At 29.1% G+C, this 18,732-nt stretch overlaps 1 long non-coding RNA gene across 2 annotated transcripts in view; it reads left to right on the forward strand.

The window, feature by feature from the left end:
- LOC129983556 (uncharacterized) overlaps positions 1-18,732 on the forward strand; it is a 124,443-nt gene that overhangs the window by 61,791 nt on the left and 43,920 nt on the right. For both annotated transcript variants that reach the window (XR_008785419.1, XR_008785418.1), the window contains exon 2: positions 15,548-15,591. This is a non-coding gene — a long non-coding RNA (uncharacterized LOC129983556). The remainder of the gene's footprint in view (positions 1-15,547; positions 15,592-18,732) is intronic.

Consider the following 18,732-nt stretch of genomic DNA (forward strand, 5'->3'; position numbering starts at 1 on the left):
TGTTGAAAATTTCCATTTTTTTTATGTTAGTTTTTGACACATTATTGAAAACAATAATATACAGGGTGGCTATGAAGTAACTTTCCATGGGAAGAAACGAAATTGAATTTCATACACTAAAAAAACATTAAAAAAATAAATTCCTCAAAAAAAAAAAAAAAAGATTGGTAAGATTGTGGAACTTCAAGAAAAAAAAAGGGGCAAAAAAATCACAATAAACATGTAGAAAATGAATTATGCAAAATTTTATTAAGTAAAAATGAATAAAAAATGAGTAAAAATAAGTAAAATTAAGTAAAAATGAGTAAAAATGAATAAGCTTTAGCTTTAAGTGACGAATGAAGAGTTAAGAAAATAATTTTTCATTAATCAATATTATAACCTTTGGCCAATGTTTACCATTCTCAATGTGCTGACCTTCCCTTCGTACAAAATAATGCCTCGGCGACTGTGGGAATGTCTTTTTTTTTTTTTTAGTATATTTCTATATATTTATGCATTTTTGAGGAATTCTCCCCTCTCCCTTCCTTACATCTAAATATGAAAATAGGTTTTATTCCGTTCATTAGTTTTAATTTCAGATGCCACCTCCAAAGAGGATAAGTTATTTCATTCTCATTCTGCACTTTTTTAAAATGATGCCATTTTAAGACGAATTCGAGGATATATTCTCATTTTTTTAGAAACTCTCGTTTTTGCTCTGAATATATTAAATTAATATTTACGTAACAACATCATAACAATCCAGACGTTTTTCAGCATATCAGCGAACTATATTTATAGTAACATAACTAATAATAGGAAAAATTCTGTTCTTGGAGTGCTGTTGTCAAGAAAATTTTCTTTGTGATGCTGCAATTGTCTTATAATGAATTGTTGCTTGTGTGTTGTTGAGCTTTAAATGTGTTGTCTTTGCGTTTCTTTTTGCTGTGTTTTGTGTTTTGCTATTGAATAAAACATTGTATTTCGTTATCGATCTTGCTGGACTTTCCTAAACAGTACGCTATCATTCATGTAACTAGATTATTTGATATAGCAAATTTGCATTCCAGTTAATCTGTTTTGCATATATTTTTAAGTATATTCTTTTCTTTTCTATTGTTAAAAAGAAATTTTATCTTGATAAAGATAACCTTTTTATATTGATCTCACATTATATTGCAAAAATAATAATAATAATAATAATAATTGCTGTTATACTTCTAACCTACTGTTAAAGTTTAAGAAAAACCTTTCCTGGCTCCTTGTAGAATCAGAGTAAGAGAATCTTTTTGGTAGTATTTCTTTTCTATTGTTAAAGAGATCCATGCTTTGTATCTTGATCTCATATTATATTGCTAAAAAAACAATAATTGCGGTTATATTTCTAACCTACTGTTAAAGTTTACGAAAAACCTTTCCTGGCTTCTTGTAGAATCAGAGTAGGAGAATCTTTTTGGTAGTATTTGGGGGCAGAGGTGGGGCTAACAAAACGAAAATTACGTTAAAAAGTTTTAATTCGATTATTTGGAAGCCATAAATTAATTATATAATAATGAAGTAATTTTTTTTAATAAAGGGAAAAAATCACCAAAAAAATTGTAAATATCTCTATTAAAGTGCGTGGCAGCTAAAATTCATTTTGACACATTATATTCTGAAATTTCAGACAAATAGTCTGGATATTTATACACAATATTCAAAATATTTAATTACAATAAGTATTCATTGATATTGTTATAAAAATGAACTTTAGATTGCTTTCACAGAATTATTTCCTTATGATTAGTTAAAGCTGGTCTAAAAAGGGCTTTTTTTGTGCTAGCAAAAAATTTTGAATCCGAAATTTAAGAAAATCATATCGGCATTATTATATCAAAATTTCGTATGTCAGATTTGCGAAAACATTTTACTGATGCAAAACACTTGTATAGATAATCTGTTCTCAAATTGTTATATTTTGGTACAGCATGCCACATATCGCTAATGTTTCTAGCTCTTACTTCACCAACATTTGCTATATTTGTGGTTTTTGATATACGACGTTTTCGCATAATAGCAATGATATATAGGATTATTCAAAAAAAAAAAATAATTAAAATATTTATTTCTAATGAACGACAATAGATAGAGATACATATAAATGCATCGTAGGCATTGCTGAATTAAATGAAATTGAATAAAATTCAAATTTTTATTCAATGATACAGCAAGAGTTTCAAGTTTTGTGTGGCAAATATCGTACCGCTAACCCTTTTCTTATTATACGTGACGTAACTGGTCCCTGATTAGTGAATTCACTGTTGCAACAATTCGATTTTGCACATTTTGAAGAGTAGCAGATGGAATGAAGCCACATCGTTGGTTCAGAAATTCCTAGGTCTGATTATCTGCTTGCGAACTTTCTATGGTTACGTTCGAAAGCAGTTCGTTGGTGCTCAGCATCTTCATCTGAGGTATGAAGGACCAGATTTTTTAACCTTTTGAATATAACCCTCTTCTACAAATTTCTGGTACCGACTGTAAATATATTTAAGGGGAGGTGACTTTTTGTTAAACTTATAAAGAATTGTAAGCTACAATGTAACAATGAATTTATTTGTAATAAGTTGTAGTAATCAAAACGACTTTTCCTTGGACATTGCCATTTTCTAGTAAGCAAACAACAACACTGATTTTACCGGAAATTATCAAAATGCAAAAAATAAAACTTTGAACTTTCCTCTATCTATCTATTTAATATCTCTATTTACAGTCGCTCATTAGAAATAAATATTCTAAATTTGCTCATTCTTTTTTTGTATAATCCCGTATTTCAATTTTTTAAAACCGAATAAAAGTATTTTTTATTTAACTGCATTTTTTGAGGAAAAATTAGAAACTGTGGTGAGGCTCACTTTATGAGTTATTAGTATGTTACTTCGCATCAAATAAAGATGAAAAAAAGTTTCAGTTTTCAATACTTTAAAACACTTGTCATAATAAAAAGCATAAGATGATTAACTTTTGAAAAGACATTGTATTTAAAATGCTATTTTAAATGAACATAAAGCGAAAAAATTTTGTATAGGAACACGACACGATGAATGTTTTTTTTAAATATTTTTAATTTTCGGTATGCCTGAGATTTTTATAAAACCAAATCTCTAAAATATTATTATCAATAATGATTAAAATATTATCTTTATAAATTATATTCAACATTATTTTCGAAGATTCAGAAATACAACGATGTACATTTCCGAAGACAAATAGTAAAAATCAGTTACTAGATTTTTCTGATTATTCTTATTCAATTGATCATGATTTTGAACAAAGATAAATAAATGAACAGGGTCTTCCAAAAATTGAAATTTCAAATGCGATTAACTTTTGCTCTAAGAAAGTATACTTTCGATTACAAAAATTGATATCAATAATATATTTCAATTTATTGTCATTTTTATGCATTACTTTTAATGATATTTTTTTGTCATCATTTATAACAAAAACTTGGAGAGTTTCTTAAAAATATCTATAAAAAAATCGCAACTTCAAATTACTTTCAACATAACATCAACAAGGAAAATTTCATCATATTTGTTGTTGCAACATCGCTTCATAGAATGAAAGGGTTTTCCTTCTACAAGTCTGTTCCATTAATTATATATGTTATACATGGTTTATATGCAAAAACATCTCATCCATCATGAAAACGTCACTTATGCATATTTTTACACACATCCGGGTCGTTAAGATGCATATTAGAATACCCCAGCCATTTACATTTACTGATGAACAACATCAGGTGCATCGGATGTGAGACATCCCTAAAAAGCAGAGATTTACACTTCTGCACGTCATGCGTCCTCAGTGTCACAGCAGGTGGTGCCATCGTGTATTCTTCATGCAGACCAAGAGATCACATTCGCAGGAACTGTCTCTTATATCTACGCAGTACATCACGAGATTAGTGATGATGATAGCGAACAATAAGGCAGCATTGGCGGAATGACTAATCTAAAAGCGATTAGAGAACACCTGAATTGACTTAGAATGACGATTTACGTATGCAGGTATCGGGATGCGAGATAAGGAAGGATGACGTATAGGATGATGATCGGATACATTCAGTGAAAGTCAGAATCGGCTAATGGAATGGTTGGGCTTTCACTCAGTTCTCCTTGAGTGAAGTAGTATCTTCTCGGTCTGAAATTAAAAGTTCCTAAACATACTGGAAATAATGTAATATTGACACATAATCAAATAATATCCCCCATTATTCTTGTTAATAGTATTTTTACATTTTGAAAAAAAAAAAAAAAACATTATTTAAATTTAAAACAGCGGGAATTGTCTCCCGAAAGCTTTCTAGCATACTCCTTATAAACTTGTCCTAAAACACCTTGTCTGTCATTGGGAAACGATAGTTACGAAATATTAACTTTTGGCTTGAATTTAGCATTTTTACTGAATCTATCGCATCATTCTTAGTGAGTTTTTTGGTGATAAATCCTTGGTATGCAGATAATAGTATCACGAAATCGAATTTGTGTTTTAGACTCGTTTTTCTCAACTAATTGAAACAAAATTTGATACAAAGCTACACTTGTAGTCACAAAATCCCATACCATATGAGATATATTTATGGTATCTCGTTTTTGAGCTATCGCATTTACATGTTTCTGAATGTACAGACCGACAGACAATCAACCGTTATTGGATGTGGCCCAAAATTTGAGAAGTGGCTACACTACAAATGTTAAATCTGTGTACCAAATCTTATCTGGCTTTTTTTTTGCTTTGCAGTTATGGTGTTAACTTACATTCAAACTGCAGGACAGACGAACATCCTCTGAACAGACTTCTACTAAAAATTTGATGGAAATCTGCAAATTAGCAGCACAGATCATATACCAAATTTCAACCGTCTAGCTCAAAGCGTTTTTGTCACAGATAGACATACGGACATTTTCTAAAAATGTGTTCTTTTGATCTCAAAAAGGTCTAAAACAGAGATTCAACAAAATTTCGAGTTCGAATATTCTAACGAATACTGTACTTCCTCTATACTAAGTATGCAAGAGAGTAAAAAACAGATGGGCTAGTTTTTTCGAAACTTTCTCGTATACTCTTTAATAAAAGTCTTAATCCCTCTAAATCTGCATGACATTGTGGGTAAGGATTTGAGAAAACTTTGCATGGCATTGGTGAACTATAGTTAAGAAATATAGATTTTTTGGTGTGAGTCTAGCATTTTTACTGAGTCGATTGTGATAATATATTTCGGGTGTCATTTTGCCAACCGACTGACATCAAAATATGACACAAATCTACAGTTGTAGTTACAACATGCAGAATTTCATCGATTTAAGTAGCTGCGTTTATGAGTTACTGCGTATACATGCCTGCAAAAATACAGACCAATAGACGGCAACCATTTCAAAATTTGTATCTATATTTTAGATGCTAAACCTATGTAGAAAATCTTATTTGTCTTGCTCTTTGCATTTTGATGAAATTAATCTCATTTGTACTCGAAAAGCCTGACAGACAGATATCCTATGAATGGATTTTGTTAAAAATTTGATAGAAATCTACAGATACTGTCGTAACTCTGTATACAAAGTTTGAGCCCTCTAGTTTTAATTGTTTTGGAGTTATCGTGTTCACAAAAATACAGATTCACGTAATACAAGAGATTTGTTTTATGAACTCTGAAATGTGGAGATTCCTCAAAATCACGAGTTACATTTTTTGACGATAACAATACTTCCACTCTACTTTGTATAAAAAAAAAGTAAGTCAATCATCTAACTCTCCGACCCACCACGAAGGCACACGGATTTAAACCAAAAAACTGAATGACCGGACCGCCGCAACAGCAACATTGGCAGGAACTGTGGGTGAGTCCTAAGGGTCGTCACCGGCCACGGTACAACCTTCCCCGAAGGAAGTACGTCCCGTCATCGATGGGAGGTGTCAGATCCCCCACCTATTAGTGTACCCTCCAGGGTGGCGAGATCCAACCACCATGCCGGAAGCATCTCATCCTCATTTCGAGGTGCCCCCCCCGGGGGTTTATAAAAAAAAGTAAAAAAAAAAAGATTAAGAATTTTTATGAGTTTGGTACCTATGGGAAATTAAAGTGGTTCAAGGGATGGCACACAATGTGTTTTTTAATTTATTATTACTTTATTTTGTTCTTCCTAGTATGGAATTACATAAGGCTCAAACTAAGTTTCGTGAACGGGTTGCAAATTTTTTGACTTATGATCATTACTTTTTAAACAATCCATTTTAAAAGAGAAATATGATAATACAAAAAATTAAAAGCACTAGAAAGATCGTGAATGTTTTACTTAGGCATGTAACAGAATTTTGATTAAGTTGAAATTGAAATTCACTGCCACTTTATGAATTTCTGACAAATAACACTGCGTGACTTTTATTATTTATTTGTATGTTGCAAAAAGAAATGAATTTGGTGAAAAAGGAAATAAATGATTTAAAATTTAATTTTTTTGTGTAAATAGATCAAAATTTTGAAAAATCGAAATATGAAATGTTTGTTATTTTTTAAAGATATTTAGATTTTAAGAATTTTTTCTTTAGTTTAATTCATTTAAGATTTTTAAAAAATCAACAGATTTTGGATCTATTATATAGGATTTGATGAACGTATCAAATACATTTATCAGAAAAGCGTTGTCGGGAAAAAAATTTCGATCAGTTTCTGGAAGATGCAAGATACGTTTCTGATGTGCTTTTAATACAGCAAAACAATACTACCATTGTTTACATGAAAGTGATTAAAGTCTGAAAGCATTAATTACTTTCTAATAAGCAAATGTAAAGAGATTTTTATTATTATTAATACTGATATATGTTAAATGTTTTACATATATATTATTTGTTATAATTTCAATCGTACTTTTCCATTTTAAATATTGTTCTTCATACATACCAATATTTGATCGTACTTCAGTTATGTCATAATATAGAAATTTATTGCATTTAAAAATTACGCCGATGCAAATGATAATGTAACAAATTGTGAATTTTACGGTAAGAGAAACAATTATTAACTGCCAGCAGTTTAATTTATACAAATAATAGTAATGAAGTTATAAGATAAAATAATGGGTAAGTAAAATTTATTTAATAAACAAATCTCAATAACTTGGATAAAAAAAACCCTGAAAACAATTGCTATTAGCAAATTTATTTTGATTTTATAAAATAACATACCAAAATCTTCTATTTGCGTTGACAATTAATTTGTGGCTGCTAATTAAATGAATTAACGCCTTAATTAAGTGCCACAATTAAGTGACACAATCGGTCTTTGGTAAAAGTTAGACCAATAGCTTGTGAGTCTGCCAATGTTCTAACTGGAGCTTTTTCTCATTGAATACGAATTTATTCTCCTTATCGTAGTTGTTAAGATAATGTATATTGCAAAAAAAAAAAAAAAAAAAAAATATTTTGATTCCATAACGCATATACAGAAAGCTTCAAAATGTCGGTTACAAACTTAAAAATTTTTCAAGCACACAGAAATAAATCATTTTTACAATAGATAATGGGGGTCACAAATGCAAAGACCGACCGCAAGAAGTTTTTTGATAGTAAATTATGTTATAAAAAATATTCACAAAATAAAGTGTAAAACACAAGTTTAAAGGAATGGAAATGTGTTGTTACCAAATTTAATATTGCTTTCTTGCAGTGTTAGTCTTTTTATTGAAGTAAGAGATTTAAAAATATTCTGATTGGATATGGAATATAGGCCAGTTTAATTAACTTGCCAATCCTTTGGGCGTATTTTAAGACTTCGTAGACAAAAGGGAAGGTCTTGGAAAGTACTAGAGTTATGGCGCTATCTGTGTTAGGAGCCGACATCTAATGATTTTTTTTTTAGAAAATTCATTACCCTATTAGAAGATTATAAAAAGCAAAAGCGGTCATGCAAGGACGAAAGTTACTTTTCTGGAGTATTAAATACAAAGTGAGTTTTTATTTGTTGACGCCACGCGTTGTTGTGCTGCAGTTGATACTGTTAGTGATTTACTGTCTATTTCTGGGATATTCATTTTTTCAAGTTGCATTCGTGCTTAAACATTCATTGCTTTTTTGTTGCCCCCCCCTTTTTTTCTTTTCTTTTTCTTTCCTTTTTTTTCTTCGTCTTTTTTTCTTTTTTGGGGGGAGGGAGGGGGAGCGTCGTTTTCTATTATACATCGTACCGGACTTTTTCACCGTATGTTTACCAGTCAATTTTCGTAACAATATAATTATTCAACAATTCAAATTAATTAATTCAATTAAATAAATAAAAACATGCGAAGCCAACGTGAATATTTGAACAGTACCTTTTTTGAACAATTATTTTAAATACCACAAAGATATAATATTTACACTGCGTTCTTCTTGTCCTCCATCTTCTTGTCCTCCTTGACATCCATCATGATTATTACGATTTGCAATGTCATTATTCATTAAATTATGGTGTGCTATTGTAAATTGGCATTCCGTTAAATACCGTGTCATCTTTGTATCCTGATCTGATATATAATTTCTTTTGCGTTATTTTCTGTTATCAAACCTTCTGCAGCGCTCTTCTTTACGTTTGTGATTCTATACTTTACTGTAAATGTACTTATTTCTGCATTCCTGACTCCTTAAACTTCGTAAATGGTTATTTGGAACACCCTATACTTCTTTGACAGTGTTCCAAGAAGATTGAAATAGCTAAAAGCATTACAATTTGATTACACCGAAAATGTATTAAAAAAAGTAGCTAATTATATATAAACTGCAGATTAAAACCAACGGTCTAAGCATATATACATGCATTGTAGAAGTTGCTGAAAAACAAAACATTGTTATTTCAAATATGATGCAGTCTGTTTCATATATATAAAACAAATGCATATGAAAGAAATGCCTTTCAACCCTATAATGACAAATACGCCAAAACCAATTTCAGTACCCTCAGACGAGAGTGATTTCAGTCTTCAGACCAGCCTGCCCTTTCAATAAACAATAATAATGTGTTTTATACAATGATATCCATTATTTTAAATTTTTTATTCATATTTTGATGAAATAGTAGTGGGATACTATTATAGCCTGGTATTTGGTGGGTCTGCTTACGTGGGATCTTGCAGTGACGTCAGCAAAGCTTCGACAAGGGCGGAAAAACATTCTGTATATATTATAATCAAGCTTTGAGGTACTAAATTTTCAATTTTACAATTTTAATCGACATAATTAAAGAAGAAATGCCTTTAGTAATGCCTATATAATGCATTCAGCATCACAAAATAGTTCAAAATGTCTTAAGGACTGATATTTATCATAGCATTCAACTAATGGCTTATGCCAAACCTATTAAATCATATTGAGTGTGAAATCAGAATTTGTTTAATGGCTTTGCAGTCGGACAGCATTAATCACTTAAGTGTGAATCCCCTCTCATAAGCACTGTTTATATTACCGGAGATAAAAAAAAGAGTATAATCAGTGAATGAAGGTTTAAATAACACCTTTCACCGACTTAATAATCATTATCTCCGTATGAAGTTATCTTCTTCACCAATATACCATGCCCGGAGATAACGTTTCCCACTTAAACTGAAATCAATAAAACTCTCCTTTTAAACCGCTCAATTTTCTCTTTTTCAGCGATAATACGACGCTCTCCTGAAAAATAAGAGTGGACGAGAAAAATGATAATAAGTGCCTTTAGTGAAGGAAATTACACTGATTAAGCCGTTAACAAGGCTTCCTCGTAGCCAGAATAAGGCCGATCGTAAGCATCGATTGAAAAGTAATCGATGAAGATTAATTTCTTCATCGGTTTTTTGACAGCAGGAAATGGTAATTACGATTTATTTTTTTCATTATTATTATTCCCAGGAGGGAAATGAAATTGGGGGGAAGGCAAGAAGAGGAATAATTCTGGGGTAATAATTGATGACTTATTAAGTGTTTTGTAGCCCCAGGTGAGATATTTTAATTTTAATGAGGGTTGTTAGCCTTCGTCTCTGTGTGGAAATGACTAGTGTTTTAATGGTTTACAAGATGTTTATCTGTCTAATCAAAAATGGGTGAGATGTATGTACACGAACTCTTCTTCTAACAACATCTCAGCCTTCGGTACGGAGAAATGGTTAAATTAAAGACTAAACGGTTACAGCATAAGTTATCGAGGATTGTCAATTTTTTTCCCCACTGCGCGTGTATTTGGTCAATTATTTATTAAGCGTCTTAGCGCTGTCGACATTAGTTGTAAGAGGTGTTAAACTCAAGACCTGAAATTTGTGTTTGACGTGTCCCTTTATTTACTATTTAATTAATACAAGACAAAGATTTGTTAACTGCATGTTGAGAAATGAATTTTATTTGTTTTTTTTTTAATGTGCTTAGTTAATAAAATATTGCATTTCTTTGTTGCGAGAAATTTATGACTTGGTTTGTAAACTAGTTAGATTTCGTTGTTTTTGAAGCTTTGATTAATATGAGACGTCAAGTGTTGATTCTTTTAGAATAGATATTCTTTAATTATCTATTAGAATTCATGTATTTGAAATCAACAATGAGTATAGAACGAGGATAAAATGAAAGTATATGATTTTTTATACTTCTTCGTATATGAAGCAAAAATATTATAATGATAAAAAAAATTTGGATTGGAGATTTTGAGGAATCTTCATGTATCAGACCTCTCTGAGTTAAAAAAAAACAAACAAACAAAAAAAAACAACGCATTTTTATATTTGTGTTCGTAAACACGATAACTTGAAAATACTTTGAACTAGAGATGAAATTTAGAAGGTGACCTATATATACAGAATTCCTAGATTTTTATCAAATTTTGAAAGAAATCCATTTTGAAGAAGTTAATCTATCTGGCTTTCCGAGTAAAGGGAGAATGTGTAATTACGAAATGAAATGTAGATTTAGCATCTAAAGTGAGGATTTTTACCAAATTCCGAATCAAATCTGCCCAACGACTGGTCGTATGGCGGCACTTTCGCTTGCATATAAAAAGCAATATCTCAAAAACGTAACGATTTAAAGGAATAAAATTTGTTTTAATCTTTTACTAAACTTGTAGCTCTGTGTTAAATTTTTCAATCAATCGATTGAAAAAACAAGCATTTAAAATATATACGTCGTTATCTTTCACAAAACTACATAGCACAAAGTGCTTATGTGTGGGACTCTAAAAATAAAAATCTGAGTACTCATGGCATTCATGACCTTTATCAAGCTTGCAATTTTATGAAAGAGGAAAGCCAGCATTTTTTTTAGGATGTATGCGAGAAAGCTTCGGGTTGACCACTTCTACTGTTGCTATTTGTTAATTCATTTTTCTTACATAATATTTCCTGGTAACTGAAATCTTATATGCAGACAGTTTATCATTTTAAAATCACAGAAACATCTAGATCCTAGATCACTAGAAAAATAAAATAAAACTATTTTCTTAATAGCAGTTAATTGTGAAAAATATATTTTCTCTACAATACTTGGTATTTCTGGAAAAATGTATGAACCATTTAGATTTTTCCCAAGACATTCAATAAATTGCCCAAAGAGAAATCTATACAGTCAGTCTAAATAATATTCAAGCGTTCTGTTTCATATCTAAGCAGAGAAAGAATTAACAGAATGCCAAAAATGAAAAGATAGAATACAGACTTTAGATATTTACTTATAAAAAAATGAATGCTTATGAGTTGGCGCTCTATAGGCCAGTTCTTTTCATTCCGTATTGATAAAACTGGCGCATTTATACATTGAAAAATGAGAATATACACTTCATTGCAATTTTTTATAATTAAAAAAAATCAAGCAAAATTTTGGCGTTTTTTTGAGATAACTTCCGAAAATATTACAATGTAAAACGGATTTTTATATTATCTTTAAATTTAAAAAATTATCTTTTCAGTTATACAGTATTGAAATTCCGTCTTCCGTTTTTACATTATAAGTTTTTTCAATACGTTTAATAAATTTCAAATAAAGATTAATAAGACAATAAGAATCGTGAGAATTCTAAACGAATATCAAACGTACCACGAACGATAATACAAAAACATAAGAATTTTGGGAGAATGCCAAAGATATTGACAAAAGTCTCTATTAAAGTTGCAGACATTTTTTCGATTTTATTTTACACCCCGAAATAATTACTTGACTTTAACAGAATTCATTATAGGTAAAAGTATATGTATTTTAGGAAAACAAGGGATATATAATTATTTAATATCTGGACGAATCGCGGATTTAATTTCATTTTTTAAATGAGGTTGTTGTTGTTGTTTCTTATGGCACTTGCCACTGACAAGCCCACTGTTACAAAGACAGCGATTTAAGCCTGAGGGGGACTTCTCTTATTTTTTATAGCAGCGCCAACTAGGGCCAAGAGTACGACTTTGCCACTCACGCATCACTCATTCGCTTACACAACCCCTTTTTACAGGAGGGCACATTCACACATCTCACAGATAGAACAACAGAAGAACAACCATGCCCAAACCGGGACTCGAACCCGGGACGCCCAGATCACGGGGAAGACGCGCTACCCCTATGCCAGGACGCCGGCTTTAAATGATGAAATAAGAGAAATGCGTAGTAAAATGAAAAGAATGGTATTAGTCCTCTAAAATAATAAGGATTATGTATCTATCAAAATTTGAAATTTAAAAATATTTTGCTGAAAAAATTATTAAGAGCAAGTTACATATAAAATTTAGTTAAAATATTATATGTAACTTAATGACCATAATTCCCTGCGAAACAGCTAGTTGTCAAAGTAGATTAGTATTTAATAAAATGAGTAAATGGTTCGTTATATACTTGTTTCGATACTTTCTGGTTTAGGAAGATTTAGTTTTTAATTTAACTTAATTAAAAACTAAATATTGGTAGCATAATTTATTTCGACAGCTAAATTTTTTTTTTCACGAAGCATTTATTAGGGCAGTTATTTGCTACAGATTTGCTGATTATGTTTGTTGAATAAAATGCACAATTGAAATTTAGGTTTTAAGGTCCATTTTATGGCTTTAATTTAAGTTTGAAAAAAATCAGTAATTTTTTTGTTGGGAATAAAAAATCAGTAATTTTGCTCGTATTGTATGAAAATTTGTTTTTCTGGACTTCAACTGAAATCAAACTGTAATTTTTAATCTATTTATTATAAGTGAATAAAGTGTTGTGTAAAGATGGTTTCTTAGGATTCATTAAATAGCCAATTAGTGTAACAATTATTCATTAGGGTTACTTTATACATGGGCGAGTTTACATAATTAATTTCAAAAATTTTAAAGAAAAGAAAGAGCATCGTTTGGTATCAATTTATTAATTGGTAGCTTAGCCTGTATTAAATCTTTGCAGATGTAGAAGACGATGCCTCATTTATTCAGTACCATCAGTAACAGTTAATATCACAAAAACGTCTACAAATTGCCACTTTAGGTTTAGTCTGTGGCCTTTTGAATTAGATGTGGGCTGACAGTTGAAATACCGGTTTTAAACTATCATTTTTTTTTCCTCCTTTGTACAAGAACTGGTACGAATGTCATACCGTAAAAACAAAATTATTTTTGTATTCTCTCGAGAGTAAAAAACGGGAAATTGCAATAACTATGCAGTTAGTAAATGTTTATTTTTTTTATCATTACACTCTTCATTCATTGATAATACGAGTTTAAATAAAAAAAATATTTCTTGTTTTTTTTAACCACCGAACTATTATATTTGTTATTAAAAAATGATTCCCAGTGATTTTATTGGTATATGTTTCCAGATTAAATACTTCTATTTGGTCTTCAAGGTATTTCAAGGTTTTGACAAACATGTTAATGTTTGCAGTGGATAATTTAAGCAGGAAGACAGAATAATAGAAAAATGACCCCCTTTTTAGAAGTATTTCATATTCTGTAATTACGAAGTAAAACCATAAACAATTCTTTCAAACAGTAAATACGAATTGCTGATAATTCTCCTATTTTCTCAGGATTGCAAAACTGTAGAATAAGTAACTTAGATTTTATCTATGGAAACTGATGGCAAATTTTTTTCTTTAAAAATTTTCACGCTTTAGATTTCTTAATATGCAATCAATTCTTGAATCATATCTGATTGTGCCGTTTGGTTTTACTTCAGATGTCTTTTTTTCCCCCACAGTTGCATAATTGTGATTTAAACCGATGCATCTTAAAACTTTTAAAATCTTATATTGTTGCAACTAAAATATATCGTTACTCCGTTTGTGAACATAAGATGTGAACTCTAAAATGAAAAACCCCCAAACCGACGCATTAATCAATGATATACAGAGAATAAAGTTTGTAAAATATATTAATTTTACTAAAATATTTAAAATCAATATGGCCTCAGAATTATTTTTGCTTATCATTATTGAATGAAACATATTGGAAAGCTTTAATTACATATTGAGAAGCTCTTACAATATATATATATATAAAAAAAAACTTTGTTTCGGGGATCTATTTGTACTTAGGACATATAGACCAAGAAACAATGATTTAAAGGAAGGATTTAATACTTCAAAATTCATTTCTTTTTTTTTGGGGGGGAAGGGGGGAAAGGCTAGGATTTTTTTTTAAATTGTATTATTATTTTTATTTTAAGTTACCGAGCATATATATTAACCGAGCATGCTACGCAACAATAATTAAAAAAATCACTACTGATCATTTCCATCTGATTTACTGAAAATATTTGTTACATTTAATTTCAAAAAAAAAAAAAAATCCTATGTTTAATTCGTTGTTCAAGATTTAATCATTTTTAAAGGACCAAATTCTATTAAAATAACATGTATAAAATTCGTGTTACTTTAGTAGTTTTACTTTTATTCTATATCTTGAGTATAAGAACTTTTTTAATAATATCGAGCTCCATGACATCATAATGCCTGTAAATTTCAAATAATTGGGTAAGTTATATTAAGTTGCACGTTGTCTTTTAGAGTGATGTAATTTCACACTCTAATTTTTCATGCAAACTGCACAAACGATTAGCAGAATCTTTCTTTCTTAGTTTTAAACAACAGAAGATAATAAATCGATTAAAGAAATTATGAATAATGGAAAAGGTTTGAATTTTTTACAACAATAAAATATATTTTGAAAATAATATTTCCTTAATTTAAAATTGTTTCAAAATGCATGGAAAAATTGTACGATAGTTGAATTGGCATCATTAAAAAAGACAAATTTCAAAATTCACGTAAAGAGATAGAGAGGGATTCTCCTTTATTATTAATAGTTAATTCCTGAATTACTGATTGTGTTGTTTACTGTAAAGATCCGAACTTTATCAACATTTGCTCTTCAAGAAATATTTATTATCATAAACGTAATGTTTTTTCAATAATCTGAAAAAAGTAATTATTTAATTACACTGATGCATATACTGATGATATATCAATGTGGAAATACAAATATTGTGATAGTTAAAATTTGCATTTTATTCCTTTATTGCTTTCATTTTCTAAATATAAATCAGGAAAAAAAAATGTAATAGTAATTTTTCTTTTATATTTCAGAAATAAAAGACTCGATAAAGGATACCATTTAAATCTTTGATTCTGTAAGTATTTTTTTTCCTTCCCTTCATTTGGAATGGGAATTTTTCTAATTTGTAGTGATATAAGAATTTTCACAAGTATTGTTTTTATAATTTTACGTTGTATAAAAAAGGTACTTTATCATAACACTGGCTACCAGTGAATCAGGATTTTATGAGAAACAAATGGTGCTTTAGCTTGTTGAGTCTTAATCCCATATCTGCTGTCAATACTGTATGCACAATCGGATCTAAGATCATATAAAATGATGTTTTCGCTGAATGAATTAAAAAAATATATATCTTATAAGAAGATTGGTTTAAGAAAAACCATTTCAATTCAATTTTCCAGGCCCATTTACCAGCGGGGGAGGGAGGAAAATTCGTTGAGTGTGTTGATGTAAAATTTTTAGTTAAAAATAAATTTTTAGCATACTTCTTAAATGGACATTGTTCATTTCCTTACTATCTGAAGTGTTTTACTCGTAAAATCTTTGATTTGCCGCTATGTATCTGCATACAAATAGGAGATGTAAAAAAAATAATGTTTTTGACTGTGTTTGCAAGGGAGAATTTCATTGAAATAAGCCTTCAGATAGTTTTAAAAAAATGGCTCGAAAATTCACTCATTAATAAAGATGCTTTTAAAATTGGGGAAATACTCGAAAATGTATGATTCCATATACCTTAGCCTATAATAGCAATTTAGACAACTTTTATGTATCATTTCACACACATAACTTTCATTTTCATCATTTTACTCCTTTTTTATTGTAGATATATATTTTCTCTCTTTTTTTAAATCAAAATTACCAACATGTTTTTTTTTCTTTCTCTAACTTATTTTACAAAAGTCATTTTGAAGATGGTATCTTTTGTTCATCAGCCTTTTGGGTGAGGCTTTGAATTTTTGCATGTGCATATAAAAAGTTTTACTAAATGTACTTATATAATATACATGTATTTATAAATTTTGTTTGCTTATATGTTATTTATTGATACCTTGCTTATTAATTGCTTTATATAAATATTATTCATATTCCTTTTATGTTTTCACTATACCTTTTTCATTGTACATTATATTACAGGAAATTTTTATTTATTGAATCTTGTCGGCTTTACACCTTTTGGGTAAGGTAGACTGGAGTGGGAAATAAAAAAAAATGTCTAAGTTTCCAAACAATTCACAAATTTTCTTTTTAGTGATACTAATTTAATTGCCATATAATTTTTTTATCGTTTTTTCATTAACTTAAAAATTTTGAAAGTTAATTTTACAATATATTTTATTTTTGAAATGAAACTCAGTTTTCTTTGTAATTATTTATATTTTATCCTGTATTTTTCCCTTTGTCGATGATCAAGATATAAAGAAAGGTTTGTTTTTCTATATTGGGTAAGTAAGTATCTGTTGAAAGTATACTTTTAATAAAATTTGTGAAATATTGCTGTGCTTGAGATTTAACATCATAAGAAAGGAATGATAATACATTTTTAAAGTGCAATCTTCTAATGGGCTGCTTTTTTTTCTAGCTTTATACTATCGTTCTTCTAATTTGTAAGTTCCTTTCTTATTGTACTGTACTGATTAATCAATACACTACAGTACTTCGTTTCTAGCCCTTCTATTTCCTTTCTTATGTTTTTAGCAATTGTATTTAAATTGAATAAGAAAGTTAATGTATTGGTTGAAATTTAATCACTTCTGTTTCAAATTAAAGTTCAAATTTTAAATGAGATAACAGAAAATTAGAGAGATGAATAGCAAAAAGAACAAGACAGTATGAGCTTTCTAAAACAGTACGAATCCATCCAAATGTGAGGTTTAAAAATACTTTTCTGGTGAAGTCATTAAGAAAAAATTACATGAAATATTTAATTGTATTTTTTAACAATCATTAATCTGTTTTTAACAACATTTTTTTAAAGAATCATTTGGCAACCCGCTGGTTTCCGAACGCTTCTAGTGCCAAATAACATACTATTGCATATTATTTGATTAAAAATAATTTCAATTCTTAGAATGTTATATGCGAAGCTGAAATCTGAAAAAAGAATGAAATTTAGCATTCAAACACATGTAATATCTCATTATTTTTATAAATATTTATATTTTTTCATTGAAAATAAACATTTTATGATATACTAGGTGGAATTTAACAAATTTAGCTGATATCGAAATCATACCTAACGGTATTTCCGACATTCAAAAGTTGTCAATAACTCAAAAAAATTATATCTGTATGCAATTATAATGTAATATTGTTAAATTTTAATATTTCAAATTTGATAAAAGAAGTTTAAAGTGGTAAGAAAATAACAGTAAGCATAAACAGATAAAATTAGTAAGAAAAAATAATATCATGGAATGAATAATCAGAATACTACTAAGTGAAAGACGAAATTAATAAACTTTAACAAATTACATCAATACATTTTTATATTTCTTAATTTAAACTAATAATAAAAGACGGATGGCGAAATTTTTATTAGAATTTGAATGATTTTCTTCTGTCTAAAATTTTTCATCTCTTATTACAGCAGTCTTCAGTAGACTCTATGTCCATCCATTCCTTGAAAAATTACTTTTTTCCGTAACATAAGTTTCCTTGGAGAGACGGCAGCATTTCGTTTGAAAAATGGATCTATCATTTATAAATACCTAGCACTTTTTTTTCTCCTTAAATGCATCGTATGTGAGAGTTTTATACAAATTAAATAATGGTTAATACATAATGGTTAGTAATGTTTTTCAAATTCAATCCATGGATGCTGCCAACACAAACATAAAAACTCATTAATATTTAAATTAATAAGAATTCATTATTTTCTTCATTTAAGTCTGCTCTGCTTAATATGAATATATTTCTTTGACTATTACCGAGGAATATTTGTAAGGAAAATGCATTAAAAGAAGTTTACTTTATTGTTATTTATTCTTGTATTTAATTTTGTGTCTAGTTTTGTCTAAATAAGATATCAGTGGTAAAATAAATCCACATTAAAATAGTTTATCAAAACTGTTTATACATTTTAGTTTTATTTTTATAATAGGAAGTAAAAATAAACAAATAAGAGTACGAAAAATGTATAAAAACAAATATAAAAATTCAAGAAATTGAATTAATTTACAGAAATAAAAAGTATACGTTCGTACTTTTGATG

Source organism: Argiope bruennichi, chromosome 9 (genome assembly GCF_947563725.1).
Source record: "Argiope bruennichi chromosome 9, qqArgBrue1.1, whole genome shotgun sequence".
NCBI lineage: Eukaryota > Metazoa > Arthropoda > Arachnida > Araneae > Araneidae > Argiope > Argiope bruennichi.